Source organism: Taeniopygia guttata, chromosome 1A (assembly GCF_048771995.1).
Source record: "Taeniopygia guttata chromosome 1A, bTaeGut7.mat, whole genome shotgun sequence".
NCBI lineage: Eukaryota > Metazoa > Chordata > Aves > Passeriformes > Estrildidae > Taeniopygia > Taeniopygia guttata.
The window spans coordinates 5,157,383-5,172,806 of NC_133025.1; the positions used below are offsets into that span (position 1 = coordinate 5,157,383).

Below are 15,424 nucleotides of genomic sequence, written 5' to 3' on the forward strand. Positions count from 1 at the left end.
ACAATATTGACCTGTAAATCCGTATAATAGAAATCCATGGAATCTGTTGACTACAAAAATATCCTCTTTTCCCCAGAAGTCCCTGATTTGAAATTTCCACAGATGGGTCAATGCATCTTGACTTCCATGCATATGCCTCCCTAAACATGTGTTGTGTGATGTTGTCAGAGACAGGATTCAGGGGGTTATAGTGTCCTCTGCCTCTGTGTGGCTGTTCTCACCATTATGTTTTAGTCCTGGCTAAATTGTTCCTCTAGTATAGTCAGACTTTGAAACTGCTGCATCTGTGTGGTAAAAAAAAAATCTAAAAAAAAATATTAAAAATATTGTCATGATGTGTCTCCTTCCATGCTCTATATCCCCTCTGTCACAAGACTCATCCTTCAGGAGATGGGTGATTATTTGTGCTTGGTTGTGTGTTAAATTGGATGATTCCAATATCAACAATCTACTCCCTCCTGATGGTGAGACAGAAATCACTCTGCCCTCTGTTTCATCATGCATAAGGAGGAAATTCGCATCCATCCTGGATTTTTGGTGGATATGTGTGTAGCCCTGGTGTTAGCCTGCCCAGAACAGTTTTATTGAAGACATTTCTGATTCACTTCCAGCTTATGCCAAACAAGAAAGCTGATGGGCTGGCTGTACAGACCAGACTAGAGAACAATTCAGGACTGCAACCGGTGTCTGTCTGTGATTTTCCACCCTTAAGGGGAAGGTCATAGCAAAGATTCAGAAATGCTCAAGTTAAAAAAGAATAACAAAAGTCAGAGTGTTCACAAAAAGTCACCAAGTTTTATTAGCAAATTATACACTTGGCATGGAAATTGATTTGTTAATCCCTGAACTACTGTATAAGCACACAAGAGTGGGTTTTGGATAAAGGGATAGGGTGAAAGGGCAGAAAAAGAGATTCAATTCTTCTGGGATTCTACTGTCTGAATAATTCCTGGAGTATTTTTGCCAGTTGTCACCTTTTCTGATTTGAGCAACAAGGCTGTAAAGGAGATCAGCTGTTCTGATGCCTGACATGCCAACCTGATGCCTGACCCAAGACCTCCTGAACTACAAGTCTGAGTAACTCTGTGGTAGACTGATGAATCACACTCACCACAGACAAGCACAGAGGAAACCTCGAGTACCCACTCACCAAAGAGGTTACATGAAGATCTCCACTGTCTTGACATTTCTGCTAAAAAGATGCCAAACTGTGTTTCAAAAAAAAGAGAGAGTATTTAACCCCCCGTCTCAAAATATGTTTCCAATATTGACCTGAGTGCAACCCAGGTGTGAACTGTCTTACACAGTGTCAGTTAATATTGGCTTATTTAAATGAGTACATTTAAGGAAACAAATGTAGCACAGAACAGGTGAAATAGCCAATTAAAATAGAAATTTTAACAGACTGAATAAATATTTTATACTGCTTCATTTATAAAGCATCTGGTGGGTTTGGTGAGGATAGCTGCAGTCTCCGAAAATTAACAGCCCTGGACACATTTCTGTCTTTTTGCAATGTTGTACAATCCTGAAAGCCTCACAGAAGGGGTTCATTTTTTGGAGACTGACAAAGAACTTTGGAGCTGTGTGAAAGTACAAATACATTAAACTGCACTTTACATTAAATTCTTAACCACTGCAAAGAGCAGCAAAATTTCTTTTTCCCTATTTTCCTCCTAATTGGCCAAAAGCATAAACCTAGCCCTTTATAGCAACACTTGTGTTATGGATTTGAAGAAAAAAGCATTCCCCACTTTTTTTCACACTTGGAGAACAGATGACAACTTCCTACATTCTCTCATGTCACATAAGCAGCATGTATCAGTGTCAGGCAGAAGGTGTTCCTTGACTGGAAAATCTCCAGTAATCACAGGAGAAAGCCAGGGAGTTAATCAGAAAGGCAGCAATGACAGAATGTTTCTTTATTTCTCACAGCACTTAGGTCATTGCCTTGCTCTATGCCTACCATTAAAAAGATGTAGTCATTGTGACCTCCTGAGGCTTGAAAGCTTGTTTCCAGAGCCATGCTATGTTATCCTGCAGTCCTTTGAATCTGCCCAATAATGCTTCATTACTGAAATATCACTGATGGGATATTCCATAGAGAAATATTCAACTTATTAAAGAGCTGCTTGCCCCTGTGGAATACTGTGTTGTCAACCTCAACTCTTTCTTGCAGTGTTTTCAAGAACAGAACTTGCCAAAAATGTTTAAGGTATTAGATCTCACTGATGAATTATCTCAAACTGTCAGGGAAGAGCAATAAAGACCTTGGGATAAAACTGCCTGTAATCAGCAGCCTTGTTTGCAACCTCAGGAAGCAGCAAAGGATTTAGTGGGTCTGGACAGAGAGCAGACCCTTTCCTTGGAGACTCTTTTGTTCCTCATCCCCGTTCTCCTGCTGAGCACGGAACATCAGTCAGGGAGTTTACAGCCTCATCAAACTCAAACACTTGCTTCTGGGTTTTAAAAATGCCAACTGTTGCCTTCCCTCAGGAGACAGTGTTTTGCACAGCTGATAGAGATTCTGAAATGTAAAACTGGAGCTGGTTTGAGAGTATTAGTCAAAAGCTCAGCAGTCTAGCTGGAGTTAATTTTACATTAAGAGTGAAGAGCAAAGTAAAGACATAGAAATATGATGCAGGTTGTAAGGAATCATGGGAATAAAAATACTTTGCATCTAAAAACCAAATGACTTGAAGCAAATCACTATGATGATATGGTAGATTTTAGGACTTCTTTTCTATCCTATCTTAACATTTCCCTTTTTTTCAGTGTAATTGTTTTTCATTAAGAACAAAACTATATGGGTTTGTAAATATGGGTTAGTATGGAGACAAAATACAGTACAACACTGTCCTTAAAGATTTGGCTGACAAGTAGGTGTCTTTTCTTAACAGAATAATTACAATATCAAACCTTGTTGCTTGGCAAAACATTTTCATTTAGATAACATTTGTCAAAATTTTCTGAAGGTAAAGACCTCTTAAATCCTATAATTAAATCAATATGAATTTTATCCCAAAAGTTACTTTCTAAAATTGCCATTTTTCCTCTCAGGGAAAGAAAAATCCCAAACCAACCATCCATCCTACCAACAAAAAGGCCAGTTTTCACCCCATGTCCATTCCAGCTCTAACTATTTTATAGACCACAACAAGTGATCAAGGAAGAGTAATTTCTACAGGGTGTAAAGTTCTTAATCCTACCAAGTCAGAATTATTATATTTAGGGCTGTTTTTTGAGGTCCTCAGATAATGTAATCTGGGTTTTGACACAATGTCTTTGATGGGTGAGTAACTGGCAAAAGTAAACCACAAAATTCTAGAAGTAGCAAATGAAAACTTGTGGGTCTTTAGAGGGGAATTTCTTGTGTGCCCAGGAGAGGAATGCGCTTAATTTAATTTGCTTAATTTGAGTAAGAGGAAAAACTGTTTTTTTGGATGTTTAAAGGTATTCTAGTGTTCAGGGTATTTTGGGGTGTCAGCTTTGATGGGGAATTTTGGTTTTGTGTTTATTTTGTTAGGGTTTTTTTTTGGTGGGGTTGGGCAGGGAAATGGTTGGTCATAAATGACCAAATATAGGTTGACTGAAATTATTGGTTTTCAAAGCCATCTTTAGTTGTGTCAGTACAGATTCCACCCATGGAGATACTCCAGACTCCTAATGGAATTTGTTATGAACTCCAGAGCATTAGCTTAGTCTGGGTAGCCAGGCCATAAACACAAGGAAGGTCCGTGTCCAGCTGGAGATACACAAGAATAATTTGGACATTTCACACCTCACTTGGTGCCCATGTGTGAGTAGACAGGTCAGGCCATAGATCTTCAGTGACTTTAAAAGTTCTTAGACTCACAACAGCTGTGCAGACAGCTGTTTATAGCAAGTGCACCCTCCAAAATACAGGTGGCTGGGGGTTCTCCTTGGTTTCAAACACAGATACCTGGACCCATTTCAGCTTTTGTGGAATCTAACATCCTTCTGAATGTGTATGGTTCTCCCATGGGTCTTGCACTGTACCTTCAAGGCCTGAAGAGATGTTTTGGATACCCCAAAGCATTTCAAATTACATTGAATATCTGGTTTTAGGCAACTGAATCAAATCTTAAGTGAAATCTGAATGTTTCTCCATCATTTCAACTACCTAGCTGGATTTTCCTTATCCTCAACACAATAACTTCAAAGTATAATTCATCTGAACAAAAGAAGGAATTTCCATTAGAATATGATTATCAAATGCTATTTTTTCCTCCTTGAATTTTGCTGAAGACATTTATGCCTAATGAAAGTAGAAATACAAGGCCTTGAATGTCTTCAGCCTTGGTTATCTACAATTGGGTGGCATTTCAACATCAAGTCCATACAGACAATGTGAGACAAAGACCACCAGAAAAGTGAGCCCTTTATTCCTGTCACTTTTGTACAGTTTCTGGTTACATCTGAATGGAGAAAATAAGATTTACATTCGTGAATGGAAATAAAATCTAGTGAAGTGTGCTTTAATGGGTTTATATTGCTGCCTGTTGGGGTGATTAGGCCATGGATGTTCAAATATAAGCACTATTTCCATTTATTTAACTCTGTATCAAGCTGGTAGAGCTAGTCAAATCCAGCAAAACAGAACAAATCTGTTATTGCTCATGCATCCCGGAAATCTTTGGGCCCTCTGTTCCAGCTTCACTTTTTTCTGTTTACTTAACCAGTGCAAAAATCAAAATCATGTTTAATGACAGCTGAATATCTGACTTCAAGCTCTCTTTGCACTTGTGCAAGTAACCCCAAACACTTCATTGCAGTAATCTGGCATTTTTTCCTCTTACTCAGGAAATGAAATGGCACTGACAGCTTGAAAACTTGAAAAAAATATAGTAATAACAATACATGTAGCTAGCTTTTGCAGTTTAGTACTGTGTATTGTTGTGAATATAATTTTTTTTTTCCTAATGCAGAGAAAGCCAAATTGAATGATTAATCTTTGACCTGAATCTGTTGGAAGCATTTGAACAACCCCTTTTAAGGGGTTTAGCCTTCTCTGTAGCATGCACATAACTTTCATTAACGTTAAATAGGGTTACATGTGCCCACCAGGGCATAAGCTGCTAAGTAGATATTAATTGGCTAAGAAATTATCCCTTTATTCTTCTCCTTACAGTTGGTGCTTTGGAACTCACTTTTGGCTTCCTACCTTCGCAATTCTTTGAGGTTGCTTTTATTCCTTTAACTATTTAAGTGACAAATTTTCTTTGAGGGATCTGTCTGTGCCTGCAGCCATTGTAAAGGCAGTAGAAGAACAAAAGCTTCAATATTTGACATCAGGAGTCTACTCTGTCTCTTTCTAGGGCAATCCCTGTAAATTATCAGTATATTAAATAGCACTTTAACTATTAAGTTCAAAGGAATTGTGAGTAATTGTGAGGCTGCAGTCAATATTATTTTGTAGCTGTAGAAAATAGTTTGGAAGCAAATGTGTACTAATTCTTTATGTCTATTCAAAACACACTGTCCTTTCTTTGTAGCAGTTAACTAATGCAAAGTGCCAAGCTGTGAAAATAAAGCAACATAGCAGTGCAATGACTAGAATTTTATATTAAGCATACAACCGTAATGGACCACTTACACAAAGAAATTGCTTTATTGTCATCTGAGATTGCCATTGAGAATGGGTTCAGGATTTCCACATATCTTTAAAAAATCTATTTAATCTATCCAGGTTGAACTTTGTAAGGGTTTTAAATACTTCTTTAAAGAATTACAGTGCAAACTGCAAGTGTTGGCTAAAACTCAAGTTAACAATGTGTCTGTGCTATGCTTGCTCAGAAAGTTTGGGATGCTTCAAAGTTTGGGATGATTTCAAAGTTAGGGGATCTTCCTGCATCTTTTTATCACCTACCAAATTGTGATCACAGATCGAGTGAAGCAATTTCCTCCTTTTCCTCCAATGTTCTATAGCTCTCTACTGTGTTCCTTTACCTCTGGGCAAGCACAGATGCTGCCACAGAATCCCTGCTTCTTTCTGCTCTGACCTCTGCAGCTACACCATGAAATAGGCATTAAAGGTAAGATTCTTTTTTTTTCTTTATTTGGACATCCATGATGCAGAAATCCTCATCTTAGATGCATGAAATGACGCCTATATTTTTGTAACTTTTGTATCTTTTGAAGATTTTCAAAATAAGAAGTATTTCTGGGGACTGGGTTGCCAGCTGAAAAATTAGGCAGCAAGCTCTTTCTTTGGTGTTCAAACTAAAACCTTCATATAAAGGTTTTTCTTTGGAATTCATGTTTTCTAATTTTTCAGGTATGCCAATGAAGAGAAACTTTGCTTCCATCTTTTTTATGATGGGCTTTGTTTCAACCACACCAAGTTTAACTCTAGAACCAGGGACATATCTCCTTCTGATGCATTCTTATCTTTTCCTTGTATTTATTTTTCACTTCCCTTTGCTTATGTTCAATGAGGCCTGGCTGGTATTATCAGGCCATGACAGTGCTATACAGGCTTAAATGTAAAGAGGACAGAGCTGATTATTTTTCCTCTTGGGGGCTACCCTTTGGCCTGCAGGCAATTCTTTTAAAAATAGCTCCACTCTGCCTGATGCTATTATTATTACAGATGCAATTCCCAATTCAGCTGTCCAGATCAGAAGTGAAGCCTCTCTGTTGAAAAGCAGCAGAGATGCTGGATCTCCCCTTTGGTCTGTTCAGAAAAGCTCCTTCCACAATGCTGTGTGGCAGGGCTTTGTGGATTTTTGTTTTGCTTGGTTTCTGTGGTTTTGATCATGCTTGTTGTACAAGAGAAAAAGCTGAGGGCAAGATGCTGGTAAGCCTGGAACATATGCATATAAAACTGATGTTCTGCTTCCCTAGGTCTTCTCAGACAGCACTGCAGGCTGGCGCTTTCATTTGGGTTTCTCAAACAGAAAAAGAAAGGGAAACAGAGAAATCAACCTGGTAGCTGAAACATATTGGGACAGTTCTGCTACAGACTCCTAGTAGCTCAGACAAGCTCACTTCAGTTTAAGCCTTTAATAAAATGGATATCTGCTTATTTTTAAGCTAGAAAGCCTCATTACAATCCTTAGGAGAGTTACTATGAGCAAATGACATGAGCAGCTCCCAAAAATTGGCACAAATTTACTGAGGAGAGAATGGGTGGTTTCATCTCTCTCTAAAGAGTGGGATGGACAGGCTCACTGCTGCAAACTAAAATTTGGTATTTCTGCTCCATTCTGGGATGTATTACATATCCCATTTTTTAACAGCGATTAAGAGTGACTCATACATCTCCTTTGAATGTTACTTGAAGTTTCTGGTACCACTGACCTAGTAATTGAAAACTGCATCATGATTTAAAACATAGCACAGGTTTCCCATCTATTTAGTAGTTTATATCAAAGTCAATGTCCATGTGTTTAAACACAAAGACATCTCAGGAGAAGCCCTACTTCAATGATTTTCCAACTTGGTGGTACAGAGCTGGAAAAGGGGAATTAAATTCTCTGGTCCCTAGAACAGTAAATTGGAAATTATTTGGACTCTGAGATTCTGAGACTTGTTTTTTTCCTAGAGGTTCCTTCACAAATTACAGGAACTGAGAGTTTAAGACTTAAGTCAAAGCACAAAGAGTAAAAAAATCAAGTTAATTTGAGTGAGTGCTGGGTTTATGTCTATAGCTGTATACAATACAAGGATACTGTACAGTTTGTTTCTTTACAGGATATTCTGAAGTTTAACTTTTGTGAATCATGATGAGACCCTTTAATAAAAGGAATAATGTAGTATTCCTTAAGGCCTCAGGCATAAAAGCACCATTAATAATTTAGCACTAAAAAATATGGTTACTCTAGAGGCTGTCAGATACTTTTGTGGTACAAATCCCTACAGAAATAGGTACCATAACATTGGCTGAATAATTCATTTTATTAATTTCTCAATATTTTCTAATACATTTGACAATATCTTTCATTAATTACCTAATTTGTACACCACTGTTAAACTATTATCTCATGGATGCAGAAGCTGTTTACCTTACAAAGATTTTATTTTCATTGAAGGAAAGTAAGAAGTTGCTTTGCAATGCCATCTAATAGCACCACATCCAGCTGTCTCTTAATTAAAAAAGGTGCTCAGAGAATATGAAACACTTACTCAAACTTTATATTAAGGGATATAAACTATTATAGGTATTTTTAAAATTTTTTCTTGGTGAAGACTTTGGTCCAAGACTTAGTCCAGGATATAATTCAGAGATTACAAAATAGGAGTGTGAGGTATCTCCAGCATTCTGGGGATGGGAAGTGTTCTCTTACAACAAGGCAGCCCTCAGTTTATCCTAATCAGGTTATGGCTGTCAATGACTTCAGTGCACATGGTGAATTGATGACATGGCATCATTAATATTCAGATATTGCTGATGTTGAAAATTCACTCTGTTGAAAATTTCCATCACAGGGAAATTTGGTGTGGGCTGTTAGCATACAGCTTCATTGAGTGAGGATTTCTGGAACCTCTCTCTGACCATGTAAGGTTTGTAGCATTGGTCCTACTCTCAGATGGAAGGCAGCTCACACAAGGGCAATGTGAAGTGTTATATATAAATGTTTATGAATTTCTTTTCTTTTGGAATTTTAGGGTGAATGCTGCTAGGTCAAGGTTCACTATTTATTTGTAGAAGAAAAAGACCCTAACAGGCAGAATTGGCCAATTCTAACATCTGCTGTATAGATATGAGTTTATATAACAGCTCCCAATCTTTCCTGCTACAATCTCATCTGTAAACAAACAAGACATTTACTAGATAAAAAACAGGCACATGCAGATTAAATTACTTCTCCAAAGTTATAAAAAAGGTTACCAAAAAAGGTTTCTTTCTGGGACAGGCTTGGATCTCAGAACACCCAATGCACCTTTTAATGTTACAAATGCATCCTTTTTTGCTGGGTATTTGGCTTCAGGAGCCCTTAGTAATGAGCATGGTGAGGCTGAAGATTTCATCATGGAAAATTGTCAAATAATCAGAAAGCACTACTATTCAAATGTGCTGCCATTAACATATCCTCTTAAGTGGAGTTACATTGTTTTATTTATTAATGGAATAAAGAAAAGATGTGACTAATTTCGTGTTGCTTCTTTTCACAAATGATCATATAGTGAAGCTGAAGGAGACCCTATTTTTTAACAGATCAAAGCATTTGTTTTACTGTTCAATTCTCTGGTACTGGCTCTCCCAAGGCCTCTGCTGCTATGAATGAATGCAAATTATATCAGGAAATCCAATGGGTTCAGTAAACACTGAATATTAATTCAAGATGTTTTTGGAAATGCATAAACAGCATCAGTCCCAAAATGCAGAGCAGAAGCAAATAACAATGTTAAATTGATATGTCAGAATTTTATGGGTGGTGTTGTTTTGGCTATAAAAATCTGTTTTTTCTTGCCTTGTTGAGTAATCATGTTGTTCTATCATAATACATGAATTCTAAATCATTGAGCAATATCCTTTCTTCACCCACATTTTACCCAGGCCTTGCTCAGATTCCCAAGTGTTTCTTTTCCTATGTTGCCCAGTCCATTTGTTCTAGATACACCAATGAAATATATATTTTTGAGAGGTACTAGAGTTTTGTGAGCAGAGGGTCAGAACAGGATGCAGGAAACCTACAGCAACTCTCCAGGTTGTTTTGCTTTGCTTGTGTGTGGCTTTTGCATTACCTCTGGAGCTTTCTCTAAATCCATCCATGGATTTTCTCATTTTTATACTTCAGATTCTCTCCCCATCTCACCAGAGTGAGTGTCTGTGTGGACCTGAGCTGCCAGATGGAAATAAACCACAACAATCCGTCACTCTGGTCAAGTCAGAGCCTTGTTGCTCACCTATGAATGTTTTCTTCTGCTTGATCCTTTCTCAGTAATGGACAGATTAGAAGAGATTGTTTCCATAGTTCAGCTAACACAAGAAGAACCAACCATCAGCTGTTTCCTCCTGGAAAAAAATTATTCCAGATCAGGTCAGATGTACAAACAATTTCATTTATGGAGCTCAGAACAATTATCATTCAGCTAGAGACCTAATCAATCTACAGCTCAAAAAGAGGAAAGAATGTGTCCTTGACAGAAGCTTCTACATCGTCTAAAACAGTTTGCTTTTCAAAATATTTGTTCTGGCATCAACACAACACTGTACTGAGTCTGACACTACTCAGATACTTTGTGTGGCCCTAAAGGAGTTGTGAACACTTCAGCTGGAATTCTGAGAGCTAAGCTGGACATTTCTGAGCAAAGTGTCCAAAATTGTCTTTCAAAGGCCCATTGCCCAACCACCTTTCACATTTCTTCTGCATTTTCTCTAGGAGACAGGAGGAGGCTGTCTGAATATTGAAATGATTAAGAAGAGTGCATTGGCATTCAGCTTTCTTTACTTTTCCCATGTATCATTGCATATTTTAATATTAACCTTGGGAACTTTTCTATACATAATATCATAAAACATGGATCTGAAATACTGAGATTCTGGTATACTGACAAATCACAAACTGTTAATGAAATGCTCTGTGTTAGAGTGTGGGAAAGGAAATCACACTGTGTAAGCAACAATTTCAGCAAATGTAAAAGATCTGGTGATACCAGGCTCATCAGGTGGTAGCAGCAGATACTGAGTACTCATCCTCCAGAGTGTGCAGCTACTTTCCTTGATGTTCTAGAGATGAAAAAGGCAATTTAAATATTTTATACCCTCTGCCCTTGGCTGATGTCTAGAATTGCTCCAGCAGCCCGGGATGAACTCCTGCTATCTCACATCTCTCTGGAGACATTCAGACAAATGCCTTGTGAAACCACCAGCAACTGCCCAATTGCCCAATGTGACAATCAGAGCTCCTCGAGCCGCAGGTTCCACTTTGCAGGATGGAGAAGAAGCCTGATGCACTCTGACAGCAAAGGAACATCTTTTTCTTTCTCTATTACCCTTCCTTTTGCAGAGGCTGGAAGACACATGATGCTTCCAAGGTCTATTGACAACAAAAGCAGTTTGATACAGAGTTGTGCTCCATTTTTCTAGAAATATAAGCTCAAAGCCAGTATTAATGGTTGTCTCAGTTATACACCTGGGTGTTTTCTGACAGAAAGTGTTCTGAGAACAATGGTTTCTCAATTTGTTTTACAAATTTAATTAATTTCATGCGTGTCATATTGTCAGCAATAACTTTTGTATCTGCAGATACTAAATATTAAACAGCATTGTCACCCAAAACTTTTAACTAATACACAATTTTATGTTTTAAAATATATTAAATTTACTCATAAAACATAATATGCTTAATGATCAGGTAAACATAACTTTTTAATAGACTATTTGTGCAGTAATTTTTCTTTCGTTCCTCCCAGGCAGAGCAATAATGAATGGTAAAACCAATTTGCAGTTACAAAATAATTTGGTGAAATTCAGACATGGTTACCTGCTGCAAGTGCTTCTGGGATTTAAATACTAACACCAATTAACTGGAAAGCTCCTGCTTTAATTCAATAATTTTTCTTACTAAAGGGTTCATTCTGATATTTTTTATCCTTGAAATGCAGATATCATGGACATTTTTCTGATAAGCTCAAAATCTAAGTTAAGATATTCCTCACATAAAACATTTTACTGTTTCTTTTATTTTTTTATCTTTTTTTTTTGGTTTTGACAAAAAAAGGAATTTTTGTTTTGGATTGGAATATTTTTTCCCTGATAAATGTGCAAGACAAAGCAAATGTACTGTGCATTTTAATTCATTTTCAAGATAGTAATGTACTACAAAAATATATATACAAACAAAGACAGAGAGAGATGTATTAAGCTCCTATGGCCACCTTGGGAGTCATTAGCTGATCTGATAATAAAACTGAAAACTTCTTGGCTTCTACACAGGTTTTGAGTGCAAAGCTTTATTATTTTCTCAGAATCCAGCAGTGAAATATCTTCTGTTTTAATACAGGAGCTGATCTTAAGTTATCCAAGTGATGTGTATTTTCCCAGATGAACCTTCGACAGTATTTTAAACAGAACTCATTAATTTCTATGGATGTTTAGCATTCCCAAAGCAGTTTTTTTCCTTTAAAGACATATGTGAATTTATGTAAGCCTTCCACTCACAGCAGGAGACACTGGACAGAATCCAGAGTACTTTAAATACAAAACTAAATGCCTAAATAAGTTTTTAGACAAGTCGAAAAGGCTACAAATTCACTAGTATCTGCATTTTGACCAGTGGAAATAACAGAAGACTATTTTATATAAGATTTTTTTTCTGGCACTAAAATTGATACTTAAATGCTATTAAGGCACACAAATAATAATTTTGAAATACTTAAGAGTACTCATGGATAATTTAAAAATCTATATCTGTGACATCAGAGATCTCTCTTTGTTTGAGACACAATGATTAAGAAAAAAATCATGTTTTTCTATCAAATAAAGCAGTCTCAGCCACCAGGGAGATTTTGTATTTGATACAACCTATACATAAAGAACATTGGAAAATAAAATGCTTGATTACTCTTAGTAGATTTAAAGAACAGTTTTCTATAACCACATTGTATCTGAAATCTCTCTGTGTTTTTAACAGATGAAGCATTCTGGAACATAAATGGTTCTGTTTCTAAAGTGTGTCTTGCCTAGCAAAGCAAAGATAGGAACTAAATTTTGATATGGTGAGTGAACTCTCAAAGCTGGTGAGCTGCTGACTTAGGATGCAGGAGGATGGGTGAAGCCTATTCTGTTTTAGCTCAAAGCAATGTACAGATAAAGATATAACCTATAAGTTGTTCTCTGTTATTTGAAGATTCACATGATAAAAAATAAACAGGGTGACAAAAGCAGCGACAGAATTACTCTGCCACTCTTGGGTAAAAGATATTCTACATTCAAGTGTTTTACACTCTTACAGCTCTTACAGACATTACATAGAATTACTTGAGGAATTTTTTTCTCTGCTGATAGGTCATATTACCAAATAGTAATAGTCAGGATAACAGTAAGCAGTTAGTTTCCAGTCCAATATGTAAAATACACTGATTTCATGTGGAAACAGAAATTAAAGCATTTTGTAGTGTTTTATGTCCATACTACCAGTTATAAATTGCATTTAGTCTGGAATTTCAATGTTCGTCTTGTTTTTTACCTGACTATTCTTAATGTATAAGGAAAGTACTATTAAATAAAAAAGCAATCTGTTTTAAGTTGTGTCTGATAAGCTTTAGGGTTCTTGCAGAGTAATTAGTGATAAAATCCAAGCTTGAGGAGTCTTTTTGTTCCCCATCAGATGTGCTTAAAAGAAATTTCCCTTACCATGAGAAATGAAAAATAGGAAATATGATGTTCAGTTACTTGTGGATTTATTTTGTTCTTTTTTTAGGGTTTGATTTTTATTCTTTATTTTTAATAGCTCCTGTTTCTTTACTGCTTTGTCTGGATAAAATTGAATCCATATACCCAGGAAGCCCCTAGATTCTATTGTCAGGCTTCCTGATAACACACTATCAGTTTATTCCCTGGTTTAATCCATTTAAAGAGTCTCACAATAAATGTTGCCCATTTGTTGTTATACTTTTGAAGTCATGGCTTGAACTGTATTGTTTTCTGAAGCAAACTTCTTTTTCTCAACTGAATTCCTGGGGAATATCATCTACCACTGGGGTTCGTCTCATTGCTAATGCTAAATAACCCCCTCAGTGCCCATACTCCATTGCATTCCTATTTCATTTGTTCTGTGGAAAAAAAAATCTATGTAGAAGATTTTAAAATGAAGTGGAGAATAATTTTGTAGTATGTTTAGGTGATGTTTATTGACCAAAAGTAGATATATAGGGTCAAAAAAAAAAGAAAAAAAAAAAAGAGTTAGACCTTTGCCTTTGATATATTATTCCTGTAAGGACTAGTGAGGAAACCTAGATGATTGGTATAGGTGCCTAATCTTAGATGGTAAAATTTGGATGAGACAAATCCCAGATTTAGCACAGATATTTCAAAGATTTAGGTACTATTGGGCTTTCTGGGTTTTCCCATGATTGAATTGGGTTTTCTTCAGTGCAGAGTTAATTATGAAAAACCTTTAAATAAGAGATTACCTGCCAAATACTTGTTCTCCTGGACACCTCAGAAAGGAATAAACACCTGGAAGCAGCCTTATCACAGCCTGTGAGAAAATGCATCCTGCAGAGCCTCTGGCAATACAGATCCTTGTCCTGCTATGAGTAAGAGATGTTGCTGCCTAGTCTGTGTGCTGATCTGTACAAAATGTTTCCTCAGCCTGTTTCCTAAAGGATGGAATTGTAAAACTACTGGCACCTTCAGAGCTGAATCCTGAGAGATTCCAGTAGCTCCCACTTCTTGCCATGAAAACTGATGATATTTAGCAACTTGTCAGTCCTTGATCCCAGCTTCTGAGAGCTGCACAGGGAAGGGAGCATCAGGGAGCCAGGTGGGATCCGTGTGGGCGCCTGCAAACATCACATCCCCTCAGCAGTGAGAAACTTGAACGCTGGCCACTGGCTTGTTTCCTGCCACAGACACTGCAGCATATCATGCATGAAAAACAGAGCAAACTGCCCTTCATTTTGGCCCACATTGTTAAAATTCTTGGATGGAGATACATGAACCAGATAACTCACACTGCATTCATGTGATTTTGTTGGCCTCTGCCAAACACTGGTTCAGTGATTTCTAAAGTGCTTGTGGGTTACAAAAAGAGAAGACTGACACCCATTACAGTGCTATACCTTGCCTTTTGAGGGAGAGAAAAATATGTGACTGATGAGAATTGAAAAAATTAGCTATGAAAATCATGAAACTCACACTTGATTACTATTGGCTCAAACAATATTTCTTTTCATCATGTGTAATCATGTGTTAGAATTCCTGCCTCATTATTTAAGAGAGACTATACAAAAACATACATTTATCCAGCATGAAAATTCAACTCCATTTAGAGCTCTGCTGGTGTCTAACTGAATTTTTGCTGATGACTCCAATGGCTTATCAGATCAGAATCAGTATTTTATCCTTGTCTTCATGTTTCTGACAGTGTTATCTATTTTTCCAAATTGTAAGAGAATACTTCATTTCTACATCGAACACAAAGGCTATTTTATTTTTCTGGAGAAAAGATTTTATTTTTTTGCTCTCCGTCTCTGTCTCTGTTTTAAGTTCTGGTTTTGTTTTTATAAACTTGATGTATTGTTTCCAAGAGCTCTGGTTAGAACATCATCTAACAAACCCAGCTCATTATTATGCATTATCTACTGCTGCTTGCTGCAATGCAATATTTACACTTTGGCATTAAGGCAGGAGATGGCCCTCGTTATGGAGCACAGCCACTGCTGATGGATCAGCACAACGGCTTTTCAGAAACATGAAGAATTGAAAATGGTCCATCTGGGGATGGCAAGT

At 37.0% G+C, this 15,424-nt stretch overlaps 1 long non-coding RNA gene across 2 annotated transcripts in view; it reads left to right on the forward strand.

Annotated features, from left to right (window-relative positions):
- LOC140680671 (uncharacterized) overlaps positions 1-15,424 on the forward strand; it is a 182,617-nt gene that overhangs the window by 104,344 nt on the left and 62,849 nt on the right. For both annotated transcript variants that reach the window (XR_012052027.1, XR_012052026.1), the window contains exon 2: positions 5,950-6,056. This is a non-coding gene — a long non-coding RNA (uncharacterized lncRNA). The remainder of the gene's footprint in view (positions 1-5,949; positions 6,057-15,424) is intronic.